The sequence below is a fragment of the Papaver somniferum genome, chromosome 1, assembly GCF_003573695.1.
Source record: "Papaver somniferum cultivar HN1 chromosome 1, ASM357369v1, whole genome shotgun sequence".
NCBI lineage: Eukaryota > Viridiplantae > Streptophyta > Magnoliopsida > Ranunculales > Papaveraceae > Papaver > Papaver somniferum.
The window spans coordinates 104,553,925-104,569,513 of NC_039358.1; the positions used below are offsets into that span (position 1 = coordinate 104,553,925).

At 39.0% G+C, this 15,589-nt stretch overlaps 1 long non-coding RNA gene across 2 annotated transcripts; it reads left to right on the forward strand.

Annotated features, from left to right (window-relative positions):
- Positions 1-482: 482 nt before the first annotated feature.
- On the forward strand, positions 483-1,545 carry LOC113331715. 2 transcript variants are annotated; one of them, XR_003351126.1, is made up of 3 exons: positions 483-644; positions 850-984; positions 1,490-1,545. It is a non-coding gene; the product is annotated as an uncharacterized LOC113331715 (long non-coding RNA). The 2 variants fall into 2 exon arrangements; XR_003351127.1 differs by lacking the exon at positions 1,490-1,545 and having other exon boundaries at positions 850-985.
- The last annotated feature ends 14,044 nt before the right edge of the window (positions 1,546-15,589 follow it).

Below are 15,589 nucleotides of genomic sequence, written 5' to 3' on the forward strand. Positions count from 1 at the left end.
CATTATGTCCTCTCTCCTGACCTCTAAATAGTACTAGTATATCCTTTTCCATATCAGTAATTAAATGTACCCTATTTATTGAGATTGTCGAAAGAAGAAAAAGAAAAGTTGCATTCATTTGTTTTTCCTTGCTACATTAAATTGGGTGTGTTCTCCGTGGAAAAATAAATGAAATACAGTAGATCTTATCTCTATCATATAATGTGGCGCATTTATGAAAGTGACGCCCTTGGTTTGGTAGCCAGCCAAGACCATTAATTTTTTTTATTTTAGTTTCATCCGCCAAAGTCTTTGTAACCTAAAACCATTAATGTTTGTTTGCGTGTAAACTGCCAACTCTATAGGTAACGATGATATTTATTTCGTTAGAATACTAGACACCTCATCTGTTTACACATATACTCTGTATATGTGCGTATATATATTGATACTCCTTCCAACACTCTTATACATCAAATCATCTCTCTTTATAGTAACACCACCACCACATCATATATGGGTTCTACTGATCATGATCACCGCCAGGGAGATGAGTACAGATCCTATATATGTATGGAGATGAGCATAAAGATGTGCACCGGAGGCATGGTGGTCCTCCTATCTACGACCTCGTTAATGAACTCTTCCATCAAGGCCAAACAAACGTATACATGCACAATACCTATTATCTGTGTCTGTATCTATAGAATTCTAAGTGTACTGTTAAAAAAAACCCGAATCATCTGCGTCATATCGATTGATAGATCATCAAGCTATAAATTTCGTCTAGATTTTTTTTCAATTCACAATTTCACACCCTATATGCATTAATTAATATCAATGATGTTTATATACTAATTATGTGCTCAGGTTTGGCCAGAGGGATCTTTAGAGGAAACCGTACAGAACGCCATTAAAACATGGGAAATGGAGCTTTCTCACAAAACTCGGTTACAGGATGTGAACACATAAATCACGAGGCCATCCAACATCAAAACCATCTATGTATTTCTATATCCATCTCTTAATTTTTCCATGTGATTAGTTTAACTCCGAATATGATGTCCATAGTGCAACTATCTGAGTAGAGCTCTGTCACTTATATATGAATTTTAGTATGCTTGAGTGCAAACTCGTGTACATCAATTGGAATTTCGCATCAGGGTACTTCCTCTTGTAGTCAATAAGTATGCCAACCAAGGAGATTCTTTAGTGCCTTCCAAGGTTCGTTGTAGATAGCTAGGGTCTGGAGTATAAAAGTTTTGTGGGTACACCTCTGGTAAACCCTCCGGAGACAACACTCCGCCACTAGGGCCACCTAGTGGTTTGACGGCTTGCTGCACGTGCTAAGTGTAGTCATTTTACTTTCTAGATTAGATTTGCTCGAGGACTAGAAAATAATAAGTTTTGGGGTATTTGATAGACACATTTTTGTGTCTAATTTGTCCTCAATGTCCGTATTGTTGGAACTCTATTTTTGTACTAATATTGTGTTTTTATGTATTTTTAGGAAATAAACATTTTTGGAAAATTCGGCTCGAAAAGTTGCCCGGGGCACCCTTAAAGGACAATTGTTATTCAGACTCTCACTATCGGTTAATGGGCACCTCAGTGGACACCTGCTATTCGCACCCCAGTTCAGGATAGGGGGACACCCTTTCTTCTTCGTTTGAAAACTGTTTTTTGGCGGGAAATGAAATTCTCAATTGCAGAAGTTTGATCACAAAAATGAAGGGGTTACGGGTCGATTCAATGGCTGAAATTTGATAGAAAGATGTGATATAGGTTAAGGAACACATTTTGGGCAGTGGGTTCGATCGGAATTGGCTGGAAAACGCGTGATGATTCACACACTCAAAACAGAGCACGTGTACGGTAACACGAGAAAAATTGAAGTTCTTGTGTGCATGGAGGAGTTCTAATAGCGTTGGAAGAGTGCTGAGACGTGGAGAAGGCTAACTAGAGCGTGCAGGATCAAATCTAACGCGTGCATGGGCTTAAAAATGGAAATTATCGTTATTATGGGCAGCAAGGAATATTCGGATTAAATGGAGAATATACGCAATAAATGAGGGGATTTTTGGTCCTGAAACACTACAAATACAAGGCAAAACAGTTTGGGAAAGGTTAGCACCGGATTGGGAGAGATTTAGAGCCGAGAGAATCACCATAAGAGTCGACAGAGAAAAAGTTCTGCTGCTGTCAAAGGAAGAACACGAAGAACATTGTACAGTCCAGGAAAGTCGTTGATTAGTGTTGCATATTTGCGACAATTCTCAGTTCCTTTCCCGCGACGAGCTTACAGCACTTCTGAAGTGTCGTTATTCTCTACGCTTCCTGTGTGTCGCAAAGGACAGTCTTAAAACGATTTCTTTTTATTTCATCATTTGTACTCAACTTTTGAGCATTAATAAATTCTTTTGAGTATTTTTCCAACATGATGAGAGGCTAAATTCTTGGTGATTGAGGCAATGGAGGATCTATTCACTCATGTTTGATTGGTAATATTTTTATTTATAATTTCTTTAATTATTTACTTTATTTAATTCACTTGGATAAATATAAAAAAAGGATAAAATGGTTTTCTTAATTAGTTGTGAATCAGTTTGATGTTTTATGCTTAGAATAATTCTTTGATAAATCATGCTTAAGGATTACAACTTAATATTTGGACACCTTTTAAATTAAAAAGTGATTTAATAAGAAAAAGAGCTTAATAATAATTTCTGAAATATTATTTATAACCAATCAACTTGAAGTGGTAGTGAATCCCGAGCCTTAATCCTTCTAAAATCTTGACATTACTATCAAAAAATTAAGTTCCTTCATTTATTTATTTAAATCTAAAAAAAAGTTACCTTCACAAGTTCGAAAAGAACCCGTTTTAACCACTATCTACAACAACATTAAAAAATACATCAGTTAACACTTCAAAACTTACTCGTTTCTTCGAAATTTACAAAAGACGAGCAAAACTCAGGTTTTCATAAAATCATAAACACTTCTACTGTGTAAACATTCACCATAGAATTATGAAAACTAAACAATATTTTATCATAAATAATTGTCTACCTCTGAAATATTACTCAAAGTCAGGCTTTGATTTTCAAGATATGTATTTATATATATACAAAAAACGTGATTTATTCACGTAAATCTAAAAAATATATATATTTTTGACGTGAGCAAAAACTCACGTGAATAAAATTGTGGATATTCCATGGTTCCGTCAACAAAAAAATATATAATATATATCATATTTTTGCTTCGTACGATCTTTAATCTTTGAAGCGAAGGTTTATCTCGATTTTGTGAAAAAACTCACACCTTTTAAGATAAAGTTTTGATTTCCATGAAAGCTCATAAATAAAATTTTATCACTAGACACAGGTCTATATATAAAAAAATCTCTCCCAAGTCAGGGATTATTACTAGTTTCTCAAACTAACAATTGAACGAACATACGTTTTCTAAAAACAAGGGTTTTCTATAAAACTCACACTCATACATGCACATGTATATAACTTCAATATGAACAAAACATGAACAACTCATGAAAACAGCAAACAAAAAAAAAATGGGTACTTGGTCGGTGCCGGCCGGAAGTTGGCCAGACGGTGGCAGCAACGGTCGGCGGTCAAAGCTCCAGAGAAAACTTTGCTCCTCCTTGATGGCGTGAAGGTGATGAAGAGATGAAGGTGGTGGTCGTGTGCAGGTGAAATAAAAAAAAGGATTTATCCCTTTTATATCAAATTTTATTTCCAAAACCTAATTCCACAAGGATTTCCTTTTTTGGGCCCGGACCCGTGGTGGGCCCGGGAAAGCGTATGAAATTGAAGCGAAATGAAACGGGCCTACAGTAATACCGCAAGTGCACGGTCGTCAGTTGTAGCTCGTGCAAGTACGGGTCGATCCACAGAGACTGGGAGTGTTTTGTAGTGTTTAGCTATTTTGGGTTCTAGTTGGCTATTGGGCTTTAGGTATCAAAGGGTTGTGGTACCAATGGGTTATGAATACCCTTTGGAACTGTTGGGCTTTGAATACCCTTTGAGTAAATTGGGCTTAATGGGTTTGTTGTAATGATGAAGTGTTTTAGGCCTTGGGCCTTTGAATGATTTTGGACTGAACTGTGAACTAGGCTTTGGCCTTAAACTTAGGCTTGGGCTCAGTGTAGTGAACTGAGCTTTGGGCTCAGTTGGCTTGTATGAGGATCTGTGCTTGGTAACAGTGAACTGGGCCTTAGGCCTTAACCTGAACTGTGATCTTAGCTGAGCCAAGCTCAGTTGCAGCAGCAGCAGTGGTGGCTTCAGCAGCAGCAGAAGCAGTGCACAGCAGCAGCAAAAGCAGTAGCAAGTAGTAGCAGCTGGGGGAGAACAAGGCAGTGAATGCAGTAACAAGAACAGGAGAAACAACAGAGAAGAAAGAGCAAATAGTGGCAGTGAAACTGTGATATTTACAAAGCAATGAAGATGGTAGTGAAATAATGAGACAATGGATGATAAAACAATAAACACAAGAAAACAGATACAACTACAAAACACAAAACAGGTGACAGTGACAGTGGAGAGTGATAGTGAAGAAAAGCAAAGGAAATGGTGAAAATGGCAGTGAGGATGGCAATGAGGTAACAGTGGTAGTGAAACAAAGGCAGCAGCCTAAGGCAAAGGTATTGAGCAACAGTGACAGAAAAGGAAAAAGATACAAAACTGTGTGAAGTTACTAAGGCAATTGAATCCACCTTGTGTCCTAGCCAAACAATGTGATCCTAGGTTGAGTTGAAAATCCGATGCATACATCTAGAATGGGAGGAAAACTAATTTGCTCACTAGTTTGCCCCTAGCATTGACTGTATTTTGACAGAACAATCAATCACAGGCACTATGAGCATCAATCTCTTCCCATTGCTCAATCAAAACACTGCACTAAGGCTCTAACCTAGCATTCCACTATCAGACAGTGCACTAAAGCTTCATCTGAGCCTCAGCTAGTGAACTCAGAACATGAGAAAACAGATAGAACAACACATGATTAACAGGAACAACACAAAAACTGGAGATACTGGCTAATCCAGTTCTCCCAAAACATCACATTAACAACAACATCAACAGGATATTAAAACAGGGAAATCAAATTAAACACATGAACATCAACAAGATATTAAAACAAGGAAATCAATTTAACCCAATTAGGGGGTTTCTCGGCTAACCAAGAACAACCTTTAACATCCTACATCAGTTCCTATTTATAGTTTACAACAAAATACAAAACCCTAATTCGAAACCCTAATTTTTTGGGGAAAATCAAATTCTCTCACCAATTTCCTGAATTGAGCTCGACCCATGCTTTGGGTATGTCCCCTCTGCTCTTCTGAAGCTTTTCCTGCCCTCAATTTTGTCTTCTCCTCGCTGTTGGTGAAACCCTAGCTCGAGATTTCTTGTCAGAGATGTGAATTTGGAAAGAAGTCTAGGCTAGAGAGATGTCGTGGTGTTGTCGGGTGGTTGTGGTGGTGGTGTGGTTCGAGAAAAAGGTGTAGCTGGTGGAGGTGATGAAGTTGCAGAACCGTGGAGCAGCTCTCTGCAGTTTGGGGAAGATGAGAAGAAGAACCCGATGGAGAAGAAGGGTCCGTTTGTTTGGGTAATAGGGTTCGGTGACTAGGGTGTGAAGCAGGGATAGCGAGGTTTGATGATCTGCGACAAGGAGCGATGGATGGGAAGATGGTAGGTGGATCCAACGGCGATACGGAGGTAAGCGTGGAGCGACCGTCGGATGAAGGGATGTAGCAAAACGGACGACCCAAGATGGAGATGGGCGTTGCGATGTAAAGCGGGGGCTTCGGAGTTTGATGTGCGATGATGGAGCGACCGTAGGATGCTGAAATGCTTCGATCTGACGGCTGAAATCCGAGACGGGCTTTGATAGTGGAAATGTGTTTGAGTAAGGGTTTTGGGCCTTGGGTATGCCAAGCCCATATCTTCTTTAAGGACAATTCTTCTTCTTCAAGCCCACTTCTAGCCTTTTGGTCTTGTGCACAACATTCTTCGCGGCTTCCTTGTGTAATTCCTCCCGGCTTTTCACTACTTTTCTGCTCTTTTCCGCTCTGCTATTCATCCAAACTTTATTTATTACCTAAAAATGCAAAATTAAGTAAGAAAAATATTTATTCTTGAAAACAATGAAAATACAGAATATGGGATAAAATGTAGAATTAATGCACAAAAGATGAGTTAAATGCCAAGAAAAATATATAGAAATATGCACTTTTTAGCACTCATCAAATACCCCCAAACCTGAATTTTACTTGTCCTCAAGTAAAACAAAACTAAGGAAATCCTACCTATACCACTGTCGCTGGTCTCTCGAATGCATTTAGCGTATGCACTAAGCCTTTTAAACCACTAAGTGTCCCTAGTGGACGAGTTGAAGTCTCGTGAAGGTTTTCTTAGAACGTACCTACAAAGTTCTAGGTCAAAATATAAGCTCAGATTCCATCAAATGTGACATGTGCAAGTCAGTTAAGCTCACAGCAAAATGGAGATGTCAATCTAGCTATCGAAGGCACAATCCTAGCACTGATAACAAATAAAGACATGTGATAAGAGTGTAAAGTGTATCTACACATGTGTAAAGAAAGATCGGATGTTATGACTACTAATCACCAAGAGATAGTTTCTCAGGCTAAGAACCAAGGTCGAAATCTAGCTAGCTGTCCGGACTTTACGAGAATTGTGAATGAGTTGGAGGTATTTCACAATTACTCGCGTTGTACATCAATGGCATACACCCTCCTTGCTTATTACAATGAAACAACAAAATGACTATTTACATGACTCTTATTTACATTGACTACTCTCTTTTATTTTTGGAACAAGAGATGATGGAATTGATAAATACTTGATTGATTTTTTAATTTTTTTCATTTTTTTTTCTGAATATATACATCATTTTTTTTTTTTTTTTTTTTTTTGATACAAGGAACACTTTTGATACATAAGGAAAAAGAAACAAAAAATTACATGACACTTTGCAAGAGGTAGCCCTTTTGATGCACCCAGTTAAATTCGATGGTTGTCTTTCTTAATGTAACCTCCACCTTCTATCCCAACCAACCAAAGAACAAGCTAGTCAAGTTTCGTTCAGTATTCTAAAGTGATTGGCAATCGTGACTTCCTATCAAACACCTTGAAGATCGAGGCCATACATGTATTGGTAGATCGTGCGCGTGCAAATTTCTTATCACTATGTGAATTGTGCTAGAATCAGGGTGCCTAAATATCTAGACTAAGACTCCTAATAATTACATATTTGCACAAGAGTCAACATTTCAAGGTAAATGAGCTCCATTTTTTATGTTTTTTTTTCTTTCAATTTTTAATTTTTAATATTTTTTTTTTTATTTTTATTTTTTTTAAAAAAGAAAATAAAATTTGGTTTTTGAATGGGAGCAAGCCCACTGTTTGGTTTTGTGTTTGCTTTGGCTCAGCTGGTTTGAAAACGTTTGGTGAAACTGAGTCCAAAATCTCGGCCTAGAATTTGGGTACTCGGCCCACTAACGAGTTAACCTAGCGTGATCGGTTACAAGCTCAGCTGGGTTTAAAAACCCAGAATACAAAATACAAGTCCAAATTAAACAAGCTCACAAAAATTAAATACAAGCCCACAAATTAAACAAACAAGCCCACAAAAATTAATTACAAACCCAACAGAAAATAAAAAGCCCAAAAATTGGCTTTAATATTACAAGCCCACAATTAAAAATTGGAAGCCCACAATTCGGGTTCTCTTAAATGGGTTACCTTTTAAGCACAGCCCAGCTGCTCTGATATTGTTGCAAAAACCCAGTTGGGCTTTGGTTATTTTCCTTGGTGGCGTCCCAGCAGAGGAAAAACTGGTTCAGAACAGCAGGACCAACATCAAATGAAGTGAAGCAGATGCAGATGCAAATGCTATGCAGTGAAATGCAAAAATAGCTAATAAAACTACAAGAAAAACACAACACCAATCCCCGGCAACGGCGCCAAAAACTTGGTGGGCCCGGGAAAGCGTATGAAATTGAAGCGAAATGAAACGGGCCTACAGTAATACCGCAAGTGCACGGTCGTCAGTTGTAGCTCGTGCAAGTACGGGTCGATCCACAGAGACTGGGAGTGTTTTGTAGTGTTTAGCTATTTTGGGTTCTAGTTGGCTATTGGGCTTTAGGTATCAAAGGGTTGTGGTACCAATGGGTTATGAATACCCTTTGGAACTGTTGGGCTTTGAATACCCTTTGAGTAAATTGGGCTTAATGGGTTTGTTGTAATGATGAAGTGCTTTAGGCCTTGGGCCTTTGAATGATTTTGGACTGAACTGTGAACTAGGCTTTGGCCTTAAACTTAGGCTTGGGCTTAGTGTAGTGAACTGAGCTTTGGGCTCAGTTGGCTTGTATGAGGATCTGTGCTTGGTAACAGTGAACTGGGCCTTAGGCCTTAACCTGAACTGTGATCTTAGCTGAGCCAAGCTCAGTTGCAGCAGCAGCAGTGGTGGCTTCAGCAGCAGCAGAAGCAGTGCACAGCAGCAGCAAAAGCAGTAGCAAGTAGTAGCAGCTGGGGGAGAACAAGGCAGTGAATGCAGTAACAAGAACAGGAGAAACAACAGAGAAGAAAGAGCAAATAGTGGCAGTGAAACTGTGATATTTACAAAGCAATGAAGATGGTAGTGAAATAATGAGACAATGGATGATAAAACAATAAACACAAGAAAACAGATACAACTACAAAACACAAAACAGGTGACAGTGACAGTGGAGAGTGATAGTGAAGAAAAGCAAAGGAAATGGTGAAAATGGCAGTGAGGATGGCAATGAGGTAACAGTGGTAGTGAAACAAAGGCAGCAGCCTAAGGCAAAGGTATTGAGCAACAGTGACAGAAAAGGAAAAAGATGCAGAACTGTGTGAAGTTACTAAGGCAATTGAATCCACCTTGTGTCCTAGCCAAACAATGTGATCCTAGGTTGAGTTGAAAATCCGATGCATACATCTAGAATGGGAGGAAAACTAATTTGCTCACTAGTTTGCCCCTAGCATTGACTGTATTTTGACAGAACAATCAATCACAGGCACTATGAGCATCAATCTCTTCCCATTGCTCAATCAAAACACTGCACTAAGGCTCTAACCTAGCATTCCACTATCAGACAGTGCACTAAAGCTTCATCTGAGCCTCAGCTAGTGAACTCAGAACATGAGAAAACAGATAGAACAACACATGATTAACAGGAACAACACAAAAACTGGAGATACTGGCTAATCCAGTTCTCCCAAAACATCACATTAACAACAACATTAACAGGATATTAAAACAGGGAAATCAAATTAAACACATGAACATCAACAGGATATTAAAACAGGGAAATCAATTTAACCCAATTAGGGGGTTTCTCGGCTAACCAAGAACAACCTTTAACATCCTACATCAGTTCCTATTTATAGTTTACAACAAAATACAAAACCCTAATTCGAAACCCTAATTTTTTGGGGAAAATCAAATTCTCTCACCAATTTCCTGAATTGAGCTCGACCCATGCTTTGGGTATGTCCCCTCTGCTCTTCTGAAGCTTTTCCTGCCCTCAATTTTGTCTTCTCCTCGCTGTTGGTGAAACCCTAGCTCGAGATTTCTTGTCAAACCCACACCTAGGGTTCAGAGATGTGAATTTGGAAAGAAGTCTAGGCTAGAGAGATGTCGTGGTGTTGTCGGGTGGTTGTGGTGGTGGTGTGGTTCGAGAAGAAGGTGTAGCTGGTGGAGGTGATGGAGTTGCAGAACTGTGGAGCAGCTCTCTGCAGTTTGGGGAAGATGAGAAGAAGAACCCGATGGAGAAGAAAGGTCCGTTTGGTTGGGTAATAGGGTTCGGTGACTAGGGTGTGAAGCAGGGATAGCGAGGTTTGATGATCTGCGACAAGGAGCGATGGATGGGAAGATGGTAGGTGGATCCAACGGCGATACGGAGGTAAGCGTGGAGCGACCGTCGGATGAAGGGATGTAGCAAAACGGACGACCCAAGATGGAGATGGGCGTTGCGATGTAAAGCGGGGGCTTCGGAGTTTGATGTGCGATGATGGAGCGACCGTAGGATGCTGAAATGCTTCGATCTGACGGCTGAAATCCGAGACGGGCTTGGATAGTGGAAATGTGTTTGAGTAAGGGTTTTGGGCCTTGGGTATGCCAAGCCCATATCTTCTTTAAGGACAATTCTTCTTCTTCAAGCCCACTTCTAGCCTTTTGGTCTTGTGCACAACATTCTTCGCGGCTTCCTTGTGTAATTCCTCCCGGCTTTTCACTACTTTTCTGCTCTTTTCCGCTCTGCTATTCATCCAAACTTTATTTATTACCTAAAAATGCAAAATTAAGTAAGAAAAATATTTATTCTTGAAAACAATGAAAATACAGAATATGGGATAAAATGTAGAATTAATGCACAAAAGATGAGTTAAATGCCAAGAAAAATATATAGAAATATGCACTTTTTAGCACTCATCAACCCGCGAATCCTAAACCGACCAAGGTTCCATCACCAAATCAGCGGTGCTGCACCATTTTATGCTCGTCAGATGATGTTCTATCATGGCACTGGGATCTTCGTTCAAACCGTAGTTTGCTCGTGCAATCGAAAAACCGGTAACGTCTTATCTTAAGACTAAGTTCAGTTGCTTATTTTGTTTGTAACTGGAAAATCACCATTCAGTGCTCACTGAGGAACATGACTGTCCCTCACTAAGCAGGGGACTTAATGTAGATGGTAGATTTTCGACAAGGGATAAAATCGTAAAACCATAATTATACGTGCTCCTAATCCATCAATCAGATGAGTATTGAGGCTCATGTCTCTTATCGAAGCATGAAAGCTCATGCCACAAGAATCTCTGACTGAGAATATTGTCTCTCAGAGTATATGTAGATGCGTAGTCTCTCAGCTGACGCAACGACATATCTCATGAATACTGAGCAATTTCAGTAATTACTTCTATATAGAATCGAAAGATTGGACGGCTCCTAGACAGCTTGTCTGCTAGTATAGAGCAATAACGTCTTCAGGATGTAACAATGTTTTCCCTGACTATATAAAAGAAATATGAGCTTCAACAAACTCATATCACTCAGTTCCTGAATAATTAATGCTCCTAGACGATCGTACTAGTATAGAGCCATCAATTAATTATTCCTAAATCATTAGATTCATTAACCGAATTCCTGGAAAATATTCTACGTTTTTATCATTATTTCGTTACTTCAATTCATGGTTCTTCCCAGCAGAATTACAGGGGTTAGTAATAAATATTCAACATACGGGCATCTGAGCCACTATCGAGTAAGCCCCAACTAAAATGGTGCAAGTGTACTCAGCAATAATGCACTAATGAGCACCTGAATGCACGAACGAGCATTCCAAAATACGAAGGAACGATGAACCTATGCAAAATAGGAAGAAAATAATAAATAATGAAATATTAATCAAGGCGTTGGGGGACTGGGCCCACCGGCCGGCTGGTCGTGTCGTGGCCAGTCCCACGCCCAGTTTTATGTTTTATCATATTTTTATTATTTTCCTTGATCTCATGAAAATTCCCTCATTTGAACAAAATTCCTTCGTTTCACGGAAACTCCTCAGTTTTATGGTGTTTCCTTCACATCAAGGAAATAATAAATAATTAGGAAAGGTGTGCGGGACCAAGCCTACTAGTCGTCCGGTCATTCCCTAGTTGTGGCCGGTCCCACACCTTCCATTCGTTAATATTTTATTATTATTTCCTTCATCCCATGAAATTCCTTGATTTCATGATGTTTCCTTCAAATCATGGAACTAATACATAAAATTAGGGAAAACTCACGGGACCGGGCCCTAGCCGGCCATGCCCTAGTCGGACGGTCCTACACGCCCTTATTTTATTATTATTATTTTTATTTATTTCCCTCATCTCATGGAAACTCCTTCACTTTAAGGAAAACTCTTTTATTTCAACAAACTCCTTGATTTCATGGTATTTCCCTAAAATCATGAAAAATAATATAAAATTAAGAAAAAATGTCATGGGACGGGCTTATTGGCCGGCCGGCCATGCCTTGGCCATAGCCGGTCCCACACTTCATGATTCCTTCATTTTATTATTATTATTATTTCCTTCATCTTATGAAGTTTCCTCAGTTTGAGCTAAAACCTTGATTTCTTCATATTTTCTCAAATGATTGCTCAAATGCACACCAGAAAATATCAAAATTCTCAGGACTGAGACGCGAGCATTTTGGCGACACGAGCATATTACCTTGACCGACCAAGGTTGGCTCTTTGGCTTACAAGAGGCCGGTCCCACTTACTTTCATCATTTGACCTAATTTGGTCATATTAGGTTCAAACTCTTCCAAACAATTTTGGAATTTCATAAAACGATCGTCAGTCGATCCCGTGACCAACCAGGGACGGTTTCATGACCCCTTGGTCGATCCTTCATCTCTTCATAATTTATTAGGTTTTATCACCTAAGGTTCAGACGAACATTGTTTGAATATATGATTAAACTAGCATTTAATCATCTTTTCACCAACTGGTCTTCAAGAGACTTTGGTATTTTGTTCACTCGAGCATCTGGGCGCTGCATGGTCGATCCATCATCCCATGTAGCCGGTCCCTCATTCACTCTGTGGTTAACTTTCAATAAACCATCAATTAATCATCAATTGATCGAACTAGGGTTTCGAGTCCAAGGTTCATAATTCTAGATTCGAACGCTAATAATTTTACGACGATCCCATGATCAACATTTTATTAATACTCGGTTCAGTTGCCAGTATCTTAAAATAATATTTTATTTGGTCATGCTACCAATGATTCATCAAACGAGCAACATTTTCTCAAATGAGCAATATTTGCTCAGACTAAGGAATATTGGTTCAACTATCAATATTCAACAATCCGCAATATTTTATCACCATAACTATCAACATTTACTTGAGAATCATACCTCTGTCTCAACAGACACGTTCAATTCATGAGTCTCAAAACATTTGCAAATCATGTTCGACTCAGCAATACAAGGACTCATCGTCCCATGAAGTCAGCAACTGACTAACTAAATACACGTCTTCCTTGCAGACTCCACAATCACGAGATATCAATCGTGTTACATGGGGGATATTAACTAGGGTTTTGGTCTGGCGGTCTACGGCACGTGTGTTCATACACGCGATGAGAATGTGAGCAAGTCATGCAATCAGTTGAAGGAGTTAGCAAAGTAGTGGGTAGAAAATCATCCAAGTCTCCGCATGATGAGCAACTGGTTTTAACACGATTTCCACTTTCCCACTCTTTGACTCCAACAACTTTCACACTTCATGGGATTAAGGTGTTTACTATTCTAGCAATATAAATAAGTCTCTGAATCATGATTGAAGACAAGGACAATACCTACAATCTTCGATCACCATTGATCTCGCACATTTCTCAGCTTCCCTCCTACAGATCGACCTATCCTCTCTTGTGACCGAATTGACTCTGGAACGACCATTGTCTTGGTCTAGGACGGAGTCCTACAGATTAATCTCTCGAATTCAAAGCACTTCCTTTTTGCAGTTCATCTGTGTGAGGTTTAACTGTTCGCTTGGTTCAAGGAGTTTCCTCCGCACGGTCGTCTTCTCAATTCCGTAAAAACCAGCAACTCGTTTTGCCCCATCTACAACTGTAGTAAGTCACATTGAACGGTTTCAACGAAATACCCTATTATTTCCAGATGTTCATTATGCTGAAACATCATTGTCAATATATATGGTCGATGGCCATATGAGTTTTATTGTTGGAGGAGATATTCATGGTTTTTAAATTTAAAATGTTTTGTTTTCTGAAATCAATTTGTAATTTTTGTTAGTTTTTGTCAACGAAACCAATTTGTAATTTCTCTTGTAGGTATACAATAAGCAACATCTGTTCAGAGGAGATACTGAAGAGGCATTTGTAATTTCTCTTGCAGGTATTCAATAAGTCCTATCGAGAATTGTATTCAAGATTAGTTCATCCAGTTCCCACAGTTGAAAGGCCTGCAACAATTTCACCTAAGTCTGTTGTTCTTGGACCTAAAGTTTTGCCACAATTTCACCCATGTTATGAATCATTGCCATGACTTGTTACCATTGTGTCAAATGTGGATTGCCAAAAAGCGATCCTTAGTATGTTTCCTGTTATTGTCTAATAATTTTTGTTGTAATTAGACTTCTTGCCTGGAACATGAAAATGTTTCATGCCTTGAAATATATCAAAATTTCGAGTTTAAACTAAGTCGTGATACGACCCTTTTCCTTTTTGGTTTCACCTGCAATATGTTGGAACCCTTTCTGGTTTCATCATTTTACCGCTACAGTGGAATCAAAATATGTTGGAACCCTTTTTGGTTTCATCAAAAATAAACATAACATTTTGCAACAATATGGTTTGGATTAAACACAATTGAAACCATTGCAAACACTGTTTACAACTAGTTGACAATACACTAATTGAAATCATTTATAAACCATTTAAACCTTTTATAAACTATTATAATCATTTAAGTTTACAACTTGTTGACAATACACTAATTTTTATGTCTTCCTTTATGATTCTTTTAGTGGGTTGTCCATCAGGATCTTGTAGTGCAACTTTGCTCTGTTTTCCACCTTTTATGAAATATCCTCTTCACGAGACTTCGTGTTTCCGGCTCTTCGTGTAGTAGCAAACATGAAGGCCACAATCTACCCTGAAATTACAAAACAAATTTCTAAATGGTTAGCACTTGCAAAAGAAAATTGTTGGTATAAAATTACAAACATTACTGGTAGAACCAACAAGGCAATATTCATGTATTTTCCCTGTGTAGATGGGGAAAACCTATTTGCTGGTTTTTAAGGAAGTAAGGAAACGACCGTGCGGAGGAGACTCCTCGAACCGAGCAAACTTCTTAACCTCACACAGATGCACTACAAAGGGAGTGCTTTAATTCGAGAGATAAATCTGTAGGACTCCAGCCTAAACCAAGCCAATGGTCGTTCTAGAGTCAATTCTATCACAAGAAAGGATGGGTCGATCTGTAGGAGGAAAGCTGAGAAATGTGTGAGATCAATTATGATCAAGGATTGTAGGTGTGTTGTGTATTCTGCGTGAAGAAATGAGATAAGTTCTGATTGATTGAATTAGATTGATTGCTCAATTGATGAGAATTCTTGTATGATGAGAATTCTTTGTTCAAAAGAGCGTTCTTGTTCTCTGTCGTTTTTCAATCATGGGTTCAGAGACTTATTTATATTGCAAGAATCGTAGACACCTTGATCCCATGAAGTGTGACAGTTGCTAGAGTCAAAGAGTGGGGAAGTGGGAAATCGTGTTAAAAACCAGTTGCTCATCGTGCGGAGACTTGGTTGATTGTCCACCCACTACTTTGATAACTCCTCTAACTGCTTGCACGACTTGCTCACATTCTCATCGTGGATGGACACACGTGCCGTAGACCGCCAGACCAAAACCCTAGTTGATATCCCCCATGTGACACGATTGATGTCTCGTGATTGTGGAGTCTGCAAGGCAGACGTGTATTTAGTTAGTCAGTTGTTGACTTGATGAGAC